Genomic DNA, 9746 nt, shown 5'->3' on the forward strand with positions numbered 1-9746 from the left:
CTGCGGTAGAAGCAGGAGCGCTCGCGGGGCTGGTAGGAGCCGTAGGGTCTGCGGTAGAAGTAGGAGCGCTCGCGGGGCTGGTAGGAGTTACAGGAACACCTGTGGCACAGGCACAACTTTCTGATGTTAGTAAAAATAAAACTGGCGACTTTCAATTAAATCATGCCAAGGTTTTGATACACTTGTCTTAAGATATTAATGAAACACTTCAAAACACTGGTACAAAGTGTCCAGATTCTCAGATATTGTGTATTTTGTTTCGTTGTATTTTTTTTTCAGTGAATGTCCGGCTCATTGCAGTCCTCAAACATGTGGTTATCTTTGTTGTATTGGCATAATCGGTGACTTGTACATTCAGCGATAGCATTTGAGCAAGTTTTATCAGCAAGCAATATTTTCAGGTAATAAATAAGGTTTCAAAAATCACATAAGAGTGGATTTAAACTTGCTGAATGTGAACATTGAACCTCAAGTCACTGTAGCTTTAGTAATTGCTTATTGTATTAGAGGCAGCTGAGTTTGAAGCAGTTTGGTTCTCGGCTGGAGGAACAAAGATATTAAGTTTCAGAAGACATAACATTGAATATATAATGACAGTTGCTATTATTTAATACTAATTAGTACCCAATCCGTTTTTTTTCTGAAAAATAAATGTAGTGGATTACATTAAAAATGAAAACACATGACTACTTCTTAAAAAAAAACCACAATAAATACAGTTAAAAATTAAACAGACAAAACTGGAAAAATATTACTGGGGAGTTCCCTGGGTGGCCTAGTGGTTAGGATTCCAGGCTTTCACTGCTGTGGCCCGGGTTCCATCCCTAGTCGGGGAATTGAGATCCCGCAAGCCGCGAGGCACGGCAAAAAAAAAAAAAAAAAGTTACTGAAAAATATGATGTTCAACTGGTAGAAAAATATGAAGAGTTAATATTATTTATTGTATTATTATTAATTATAATATAGTAATATAATTTATAATATGAAATATTAATTATATATTAATATCAACATGTCATATTATTACAAGATGTAATATCATTTATGCCTGTAGTTGCAGAACTGTCAATCTGCGTTTAATATTCCTCAGAGCAGTTCTCAGGGAGGGCAATTGAAAATGCCACCAGGTGGAGCTGTTTACCACCTGGACATGCCTCCTTTTGTCTTTTTACAATTTACAGCAATTGTCCCAGTTTTCCATTACATCGCTTGTTAGCTGAGGGATGGTAGGGAAGGGGTTGTGTTTAAAGAATGATGAAATAAAAATACCTCATTAAGGTATTTAATGTATTAAACTTCTTCAAAATGTTTTCTAGTGATGTTTACCCATTCGTAATTCTAGAGACATGAACTTTTTAAAGAATAAGATGAATACAGGTGGTTTTTGCCCTAAGGGCTATGCTGATCATCAAAGCTGCCTTTTTTCAAATCTTGGGAACCCCTGGACACATGGGGTAGTGTACTCTTAGTGATCGTATAATCACTTTTCTAGAACCCTTAATTGTCTCTAAGAGCTCTGACAGTGACAATCGGTTAAAAAAATTATTAAAAGGAAAAGTTTTAGTGAGGAAGCTATTTGTAAACCTTTGGATATAGAAAACTGCCGAAGATGTTGCCTAATTCCCGCTTGGGTCTGGAAGCCCCTGGATGACAGAATCTGGCTCTTCACCTTGAAGAGGGCTGGGCTTAACCAGTCATTCATAGGCAAATGCTCTCCCAGGAGCAAGAAAATAGTTCATCAGCTGGCCATCTCGACAGCTGCTACCCTGTTCCTCTACTACTCTCACTTATCAAGGGCTTACCCTGTGTCCAACAGGCCTATGGAATGGTTATGAGCATCCACATTTGACAGGAATGCCCACCAATACTCAGAGGGATTAAGGGATTTGCCCAGAGGTAAGCCTTGACCCCCATGAGTAAGGAGCAAAAAAGAACTCTTGATGCCACATTCAGGGATTAAACCAGGTCCCTGCTCTGCATTAGGACCCAAATGACATCTGAAGGTTAACGAGAAGGGGATTCTAGGGCACTGAGCCCTTGGAACTACCAAGTTGTTCTTGTCTGGCCTCAGGATTCTCAGGGACAAATCTCTGGCTTGCTGAACCCCAAATCTTAGTCCAGAAGCTTCTTTTACTACTGTTCTATCTGCCTTCATCACAGACTGAAATGCCTTGTGTCTTTGAGCCCAGTTGGAGAGGAAACTTCATCCACAAAATAGGCCACCTAATGGGGCTGTGGGAATTAAGCTTAAGCCTGCTGATTCTATCCTAGAGACAACAAACATGATTAAAAGAATTAAAAAATTTTAAATGTTCCTTACCTGACATTAGAAAAAGGAGGGCAAGAAGACTGAGGTGAGTGAAGGCTTTCATTTTATCTGTTCTTGCTAGGTAATCCAGGGAGAAAATGGTTTCCCTCCAGCTATCTTTCTTTTTAACTCTCTCTCAGGTTCAGAGTCCAGTAATTAACTGACGTCAAACCAGACAAAGGCAACTACTAGTTAGGGTTTGGTCATATAGCGTAGGTCCCCTCCGAGCTTTTGAGATAGAAGAGGCGAACCAGGAGTTATGGATTATTTTTGTCTCATAGTCCAAAATAACTCAGGACAGTCCAAACATCCTTGGGAGACTGGGGAGCAGAGGGGGGTGTTAGTTAATCTCTTTATATTCCAAACATCCCCAAGCTACCACCTTTTAGGAGGTCACCGTTCCTTTAAACACTCAGTAATATAGTCTGTGCTCTCCTCACTCCGCTGGAGTGCAGGAAATCCACAGTTTCCTCCAGCTATAGTTCTGAGAATCCCTGAGGAGTCCTCATGTGTTTCTCCAGACTGTTTGTTGCTGAGCTTTTATCACCTTTCACTGTGGACCACCACTCTGGGCCTCTCTGACGGTCACTTCTAGCAACTTTGTATTCATGTCTCCAAGCTTCCCTGGTTCCCCACATATCACTGTACCTGGACATGACCCCCCATTAATGTCCTCAGAGGCAGTGAATATCAAATTGTAACCTTTAATCTAACTTTACTGAGAGTTTGTGTGTGACAGATCAAGGAGGGGAAAATACAGTGCAGAAAGAGAATACCTTAAAACAGATGACTTGATCTCTTGACTCGTGGTGGTTCATGGGCCAGGTCCCCCCTCGCAGGTCCTCTACTCACCTCTTATTCCTCAGCCCCTGACCTCTCACCATGTTTCCGGGACCAGCTTTATCACTTGGATGAAGGTCTTTTTAATCCAGTCCTCCCTCTTTAAAATCCAGGACCCCCACCCCACTGCATTTGGCCCCAGGCAGAGGAATGAAGCCAATAACACCTCGTGAATATTACCCAGAGTTTTCACTCTAACCTTAGTGAAAACAAAAATTTTTAGATTACACAGCAGGCGAGTTCCCTGTTGTCCCAAAAATCTTCATTCAGGAATAGGATTTGGGATTTACTCTTCACAGCTGAGAGGCTCATTTAAATATTTTTCCCCAAGCAAAGACAACTCTTGGGCCCATATGTGGTACATTATTCTCAGCTTGAATGATCCCTGGCAGCAAGAGTTAAACAAAGGCCTTTTAAAACTCACTTTATTTAGGTAGGTATAATTTACTTCAATAGATCAATCCATTTGTAAAGTGTAAAACTCAATGAGCTTTGATAGATGTATATTCATGTCAAACCACCATTACAATCAAGATACAGAACATTGATCACACCCAAAATTTCCTCTTGCCCTTTTTCAGTCTATTCTGTCCTCCACCCCCAACCCCAGGCAACTGCCAACCTGCTTTCTGTCACTAGAGATTAGTTTGCTTTTTCTAGAATTGTATATAAACGGAGTCGTACAGTATGTGTTATTTTATGTCCAGCTTCTCTCCCTCAGCACGATGTTTTGTGAAATTCATCCGTATTACTGTGTGTCAGTTCTTCCTCCTTCCCTGTTTCCTTTCTTTATTTTTCCCTTCTTTGACAACTTATATTGAGGTACAATTTATGTAAACTCACACATTTAAAGCTTTGACACGTACACACACCCATGAAACCATCACCATGATCAAGATATCAAATGTTCTCATAATTCCCCAAAGTTTTCTTGTGTTCATCCTTCCCCACACCTCCAGTCAAAGGTAACCACGGATTGCTTTCTGTCACTACAGATTGATTTGTATTTTCTAGAATTTTATACAAATGGAGTCATGCAGATGTACTGCATTTGGGAGGGGGTTAGTTTTTGGTCTGGCTTCTTTGACTCAGGACAATTATTTTGACATTCATTCATGTTGTTGTATATATTAATAGTTTGTTTTTTCCTATTTCTGAAGAGTATTCCATTGTATAGATATGGTGAACATACTCCGGTTTACCTATTCATCTGTTGATGGACATTTGGGTTGTTTCCAGTTTTTGACTATTACAAAGGTCCTATGAATATTCATGCACAAGTCTTTGTGTGGTCATACGCTTTCATTTCTCTTGGGTGAATACTTAGGTGTGGAATGGTTGTATCATACGACAGGTATATGTTTAACTTTTAACAAACTCTCAAATTGTTTTCCAAAGCTGTTGCACTTTACATTCCCATCAGCAACATATGAGTCCCAGTTGCTACCCATCCTTGCCAACACTTGCTTACTCTCAGTCTTTATAATATTAACCATTCTAAAGGGTATGTAGTGGTATCTCACTTTGGTTTTAATTTGCATCTCCTGACGACAAATGATATGGAGCATCTTTTTTTTTTTTTTTTTTTGCGGTACGCGGGCCTCTCACTGTTGTGGCCTCTCCCGCTGCGGAGCACAGGCTCCGGACGCGCAGGCTCAGCGGCCATGGCTCACGGGCCCAGCCGCTCCGTGGCATGTGGGATCTTCCCAGACCGGGGCACGAACCCGCGTCCCCTGCATCGGCAGGCGGACTCTCAACCACTGCGCCACCAGGGAAGCCCCATATCTCTTCTTTTTAAAAATATTTGTTTCAAATCATTTGTTCATTTTTAGTGGAGTTGTCTCCTTATTTTTGAGTTGTCAAGTGTTCTTTATATACGTATTGCAAATATGTTCTCCCTTTCTGCGATTTTTACATGGCATTTCAACCTAGTACATTCACTTTGTAAAAGGCTAACCAGGAATTTAGGAAAATTGAGAAAGTGGCCTGAGGTCACATAATTAGCTGCAGGGTCTCAAATCCTGTCTCCTAAACCAGGAAGAGCCCACTGCTCTACCTTTTTCTGGTTTCAAGATATCAAGAGAGTAGTAGCCACAGAGCACTACTGCCAGTGTCTGCTAATGCCACTCTATTACAACAGTGTCGATATCTACTGTGGTTTTCTACTCCACTTCTCTGCTGAGGACACAAGGAAGTATGACCAGGAAGGGACGGAGGTCTTCTAGGCACCTGCCTTCCTGACTCTTCCCTGGCCTTACCTGGCAAAACGTGAGCAACAAGAAGGTCAGGTAGTCCTGAACGTATGAACCCACAGTCATCCTTTCTTAGGCCTCTTTGAACCCAGGCCACACCAGACTACAACACTCCAGGACTATAGAGACAAGTACATAGAGCTTCTCAGTTGTGGAAATGCTTCTTCCTCGTGGCTGATGGGAATCCTTCCCTGTGGAGCAGCTCAGTGAGCACCACGCTCCTGGCCTCTCAGTGCCTTTACTGACTCTGCCCTAAGTGAGGTGTGCTGACTTATTTCAGAAGAATAAACTGGGAATACTCATCTCCAATCCTGCCTTACCCTTCTGGGGGAGAACCTGGGTATTCAGGACTGTTGTAGCTGGGAGGTAAGGATTCAGTATTAAAAAGCCCTAAACCACATTCTCCGAAACAAGCTCCTGTTGAAAGTGATATTTTGTCTCCATCTGCCATATTCTTTGTCTCAATTCTCACATGATTCAAAATGTGGGCAAGGAAAAGGGGTGATATTTATTAGCACCACACCAGCTATATTCTAGACACCTGTAAGTCGAAAACACAGACTCCATTTTCCCATAGAAACAACGGTCTGTTTAGGTGACTTAGTCGCAGAATCATCTAAAAAGAGCTAAGTTTACCCACAATTACCTGGTCACCAGAGAACTACACTTCAGCAGGGACCTCATCAATGATCTATTGGCTATGGAGAGGGACAGGACGGGCCCATTAATTTAAATTATATCCGACTATTCAGACATAGGGTAAGCAGAAGAGAGCTGTGTCAAAGCCATTTAGGATTGCAACATGGTGGTATCATCATAAGGCCCGAAGGCTTTGGAGAATCATTAGAAACCTAAAATCTATATCGAGATTAAACAACTAGACCGGCAGAATTTTTTGTCTACGGAATCAAATGTTGAAAGAAATGTCAACTGCCTTCAACTGCTTCTCACTAATTCTAGTCCCTTGATACACAGTCTTCTCAGATTGACTAATACTGATTACCAATATCATGCTTGGATAATAAATGAAACTGATCAGTTATTTTCCTCTCTAATTCAGTAAACCATTCCCAGAGAAATGGCTTGTGGGAAAGCAATATTCCCAACTCAAGTGTTTAACTGGTGACAGCTTGACAAAACCATTTCCAATCCTGGCATTCATATCTACTGAAATTAACTTTTCACTTAATGGATACTTTACAGGAATGAAGTTCAGGTGGCTGTTCAATTGATATCAGATGTTTGAGGCACTTCTGTACATCTGTCAGGCACATCTAAGAAGCAGTGAACAAGATGGTGGTGGTCTCTATTCTCCTGGACCTTACAGGAGCCAAGGGGTGGGCAGAAAACAAAATAATTTCAGAGAGTGATACATGCTATGAAGAAAATAAAACATAACTGCATGGTGACTGGTGGGGTAGAAGGTACTCCTTTATATAGGATGGTAAGCAGAATCTTCTCATGGGAGCTGATGTCTGAACTCAGACCTGATATTAAGAAAGAGGTTGCCATTCAAACATCGGAGAAGAACATTGAAGGCAGAGGGGACAATGAATACAACTTTGGTGTTTGAGGAGCACTGTCATTTTGGAGGAGATTGGAAGGAGGTAATGTCAGAGAGGCACACTGTGGCCCGATCCTGCAGGGAGTGCGTATCTTATTCTAAGTGCAAAACCAGGAAGCCTTGGGGACATTTAAGCAGGAGAATGACAGGAGGGTTCTTCTTGGTGGCCTCGTCTAAAAGAGACACTTGACTATCCAAGCCCAGTTCATTTCCTCCATGGCCTCAATATGTATGAAATGGCTTTGTCTCTTTGTTGTTTTGGTTGTCCATTGCCCATGAGAGCCGTCTCATGCCACATCTCCCATGAGATCTTCCCTGCCACGTTCACTCCTCCATCCCCAGCACCCAGAACACCTGGCATATAGCAGGTGCTCAGGAAATGTTTATGGATTAAAGGAAAGAATGGACGAATGTCATCCAGTTTGTTGAAGGTTCAGGGAGCAGGGAATGCAAGTAAATAAGATATCGTTCTGGGTCTTCAGACTCACCATGCATTTGGATAATTTCTTTTCCAGAAGTTGATTGTCATAATCAAATTATCCACAGAGAGAAAATAAAGTTAGTAAAGAAGTATGGGATAAAGTGGATAACTAATAAGACCCTGCTGTATAAAAAAATAAATAAAATAAAATTCAAAAAAAAAAAAGAAGTATGGGGAAAATACTAAACTTTTCACTTGTTTTAAAGACATGCTACTAACTAGAACAAAAATGAAATGACATTTTACATCTGTTAAAAGTGTTCACATTGATAATGTTCAGTTCTGGTGAGGGTGCAGATAATTTAACATGCTTGCAAATGCTACACCCCCCCCCCGCCCCGCCTCCAAAAGGCAATTCAGCAACAAGTATTAAGAGCCATAAAAATGTTCTTACCTTTTGACTGAGAAATTCACTTAGGACTGTATCCTAAGGAAATGTTTTCAGTTCAAGGGAAAAGTATATGTATAAATACATTTGCTGCACTATTATGTATATTATAAAAAGTTTAAAACAACTTTTAATATTCAAGAACAGAGGAATAAATGTGGTGACTATCCTTGAAACACATGACAGCATTGCACAAGGGAAGCTTAGATACAGCAATAAGGAAGAGTGCTTCTTCTACTGTGACAATGTGTGAAAAACGTAGGGTTCTCTCTCCTACACTGACTGTTGGTGGGAATGTAAATTGGTGCAGCCACTATGGAGAACAGTATGGAGGTTCCTTAAAACACCAGAAATAGAGTTGCCATATGATCCAACAAATCCCACTCCTGGGCATATGTCTGGAGAAAACTCTAATTCGAAAATATACATGCATCCCAATGTTCATAGCAGCACTATTTACAATAGCCAAGACATGGAAGCAACCTAAATGTCCATCAACAGACAAATGGATAAAGAAGAAGTGGTACATATCTACAGCGGAATATAACTCAGCCATAAAAATGAATGAAATAATGCCATTTGCAGCGACTTGGATGGACCTAGAGATTATAATCCTAAGTGAAGTAAGTCAGACAGAGAAAGACAAATACCAGATGATATCATTTACATGTGGAATCTAAAATGTGATACATATGACCTGATTTACAAAACAGAAACAGACTCACAGACATAGAGAACAAACTTATGGTTACCAAAGGGGAAAGGGGGAGGAGAAGGGATAAATTAGGAGCTTGGGATTAGCAGATACAAACTACTATATATAAAATAGATAAACAGCAATGTCCTACTGTATAGCACAGGGAACTATAGTCAATATCCTGTGATAAAACGTAATGGAAAAGAATATATATGTATAACTGAATCACTTTGCTGTATACCAGAAATTAACACAACATTGTAAATCAACTACACTTCATATACTTTAATAAAAAAATTTTCTTTAAAGGCAAGGTTTTCATTATATATCTAATTATGTGAAAAATATACCTCTATAAAGATAGGCCCTACAGAGAAACATGGACCAATTAACATGATTGACTTGTTGGGAGGCAGTATCATGGTCGAGCTCTCTTCCTGAGATTTTCTCTTCTCACACACAGGTGATGTCAAGGGCTCAGAGGAAGGTTCCAATGCCGACACGTGGGCATTCCATCCCTGGAGCTGCGTTTCAAACACCTTAGCCTTCGAAAGGGCGAGGCATTGGCTTTTGGAGGTGTGGCTTATAAAACTTGACAATCACTTATCTACTCACTTCACTGAGTTTAGTCAGTTCTCAAAAAAATTAATTTTCTCATCATGGAGAGAGTCAATTTTTGTGGACTCCTTAATTCCATTTGAATATCGGTCTTTAGAAAATTCAACTCCGGGAGAAGTCATATGGAGGGGCATTCCCAAGGAAGTAGTGTGGCTTCTCACCTACTTCCTCCTCTGCTCGCCGATTTTGGGGAGGTTTTATGAAGGCCAGAAAGCTCTCTCCTGGCCACACTGCAATTCAGCTTTCCTCCCAGAGGAAGTGAGTGTTTCTAGAAATTACAGCACTGCTCTCAGGGATGCCAGCCTTGGGCCTGGGCTTGTTGCTCTTTGAGAGGAAAATGGTCACAACAAACGGGAGTTGGTTTGCCCCTGTTTGGAGTTGCAGTTGTTTCTGGTTTGCACCTGTCGGCCTTCCCTAGCCAGTTCTTCCTAAAGTGAGATGCGAGGCAATGAGGGCTGTGCCTTTTGGAGTATGTGCCCTGGACCAGCAGCACCAGCATGGCCCGAGCACTTTTTAGAAATGCACATTCCCTGGTGGCGCAGTGGTTAAGAATCCGCCTGCCAATGCAGGGGACACGGGTTTGAGCCCTGGTCCAGGA

The 9746-nt window shown here is 41.2% G+C and overlaps 2 long non-coding RNA genes across 2 annotated transcripts; both read right to left on the minus strand.

Annotated features, from left to right (window-relative positions):
* Positions 1–267: 267 nt before the first annotated feature.
* LOC113620728 (uncharacterized) lies at positions 268–4356 on the minus strand. The gene is made up of 2 exons (XR_003432895.1): positions 2321–4356; positions 268–540 (listed from the first exon to the last, which is right to left on the minus strand). It is a non-coding gene; the product is annotated as an uncharacterized LOC113620728 (long non-coding RNA).
* A 595-nt stretch (positions 4357–4951) lies between these two features.
* On the minus strand, positions 4952–8213 carry LOC113620725 (uncharacterized). The gene is made up of 2 exons (XR_003432892.1): positions 7453–8213; positions 4952–6720 (listed from the first exon to the last, which is right to left on the minus strand). It is a non-coding gene; the product is annotated as an uncharacterized LOC113620725 (long non-coding RNA).
* Positions 8214–9746: the final 1533 nt, after the last annotated feature.

The sequence above is a fragment of the Aethalodelphis obliquidens genome, unplaced genomic scaffold (genome assembly GCF_003676395.1).
Source record: "Aethalodelphis obliquidens isolate GAN/ISIS:26980383/991018 unplaced genomic scaffold, ASM367639v1 scaffold1, whole genome shotgun sequence".
Lineage (NCBI taxonomy): Eukaryota > Metazoa > Chordata > Mammalia > Artiodactyla > Delphinidae > Aethalodelphis > Aethalodelphis obliquidens.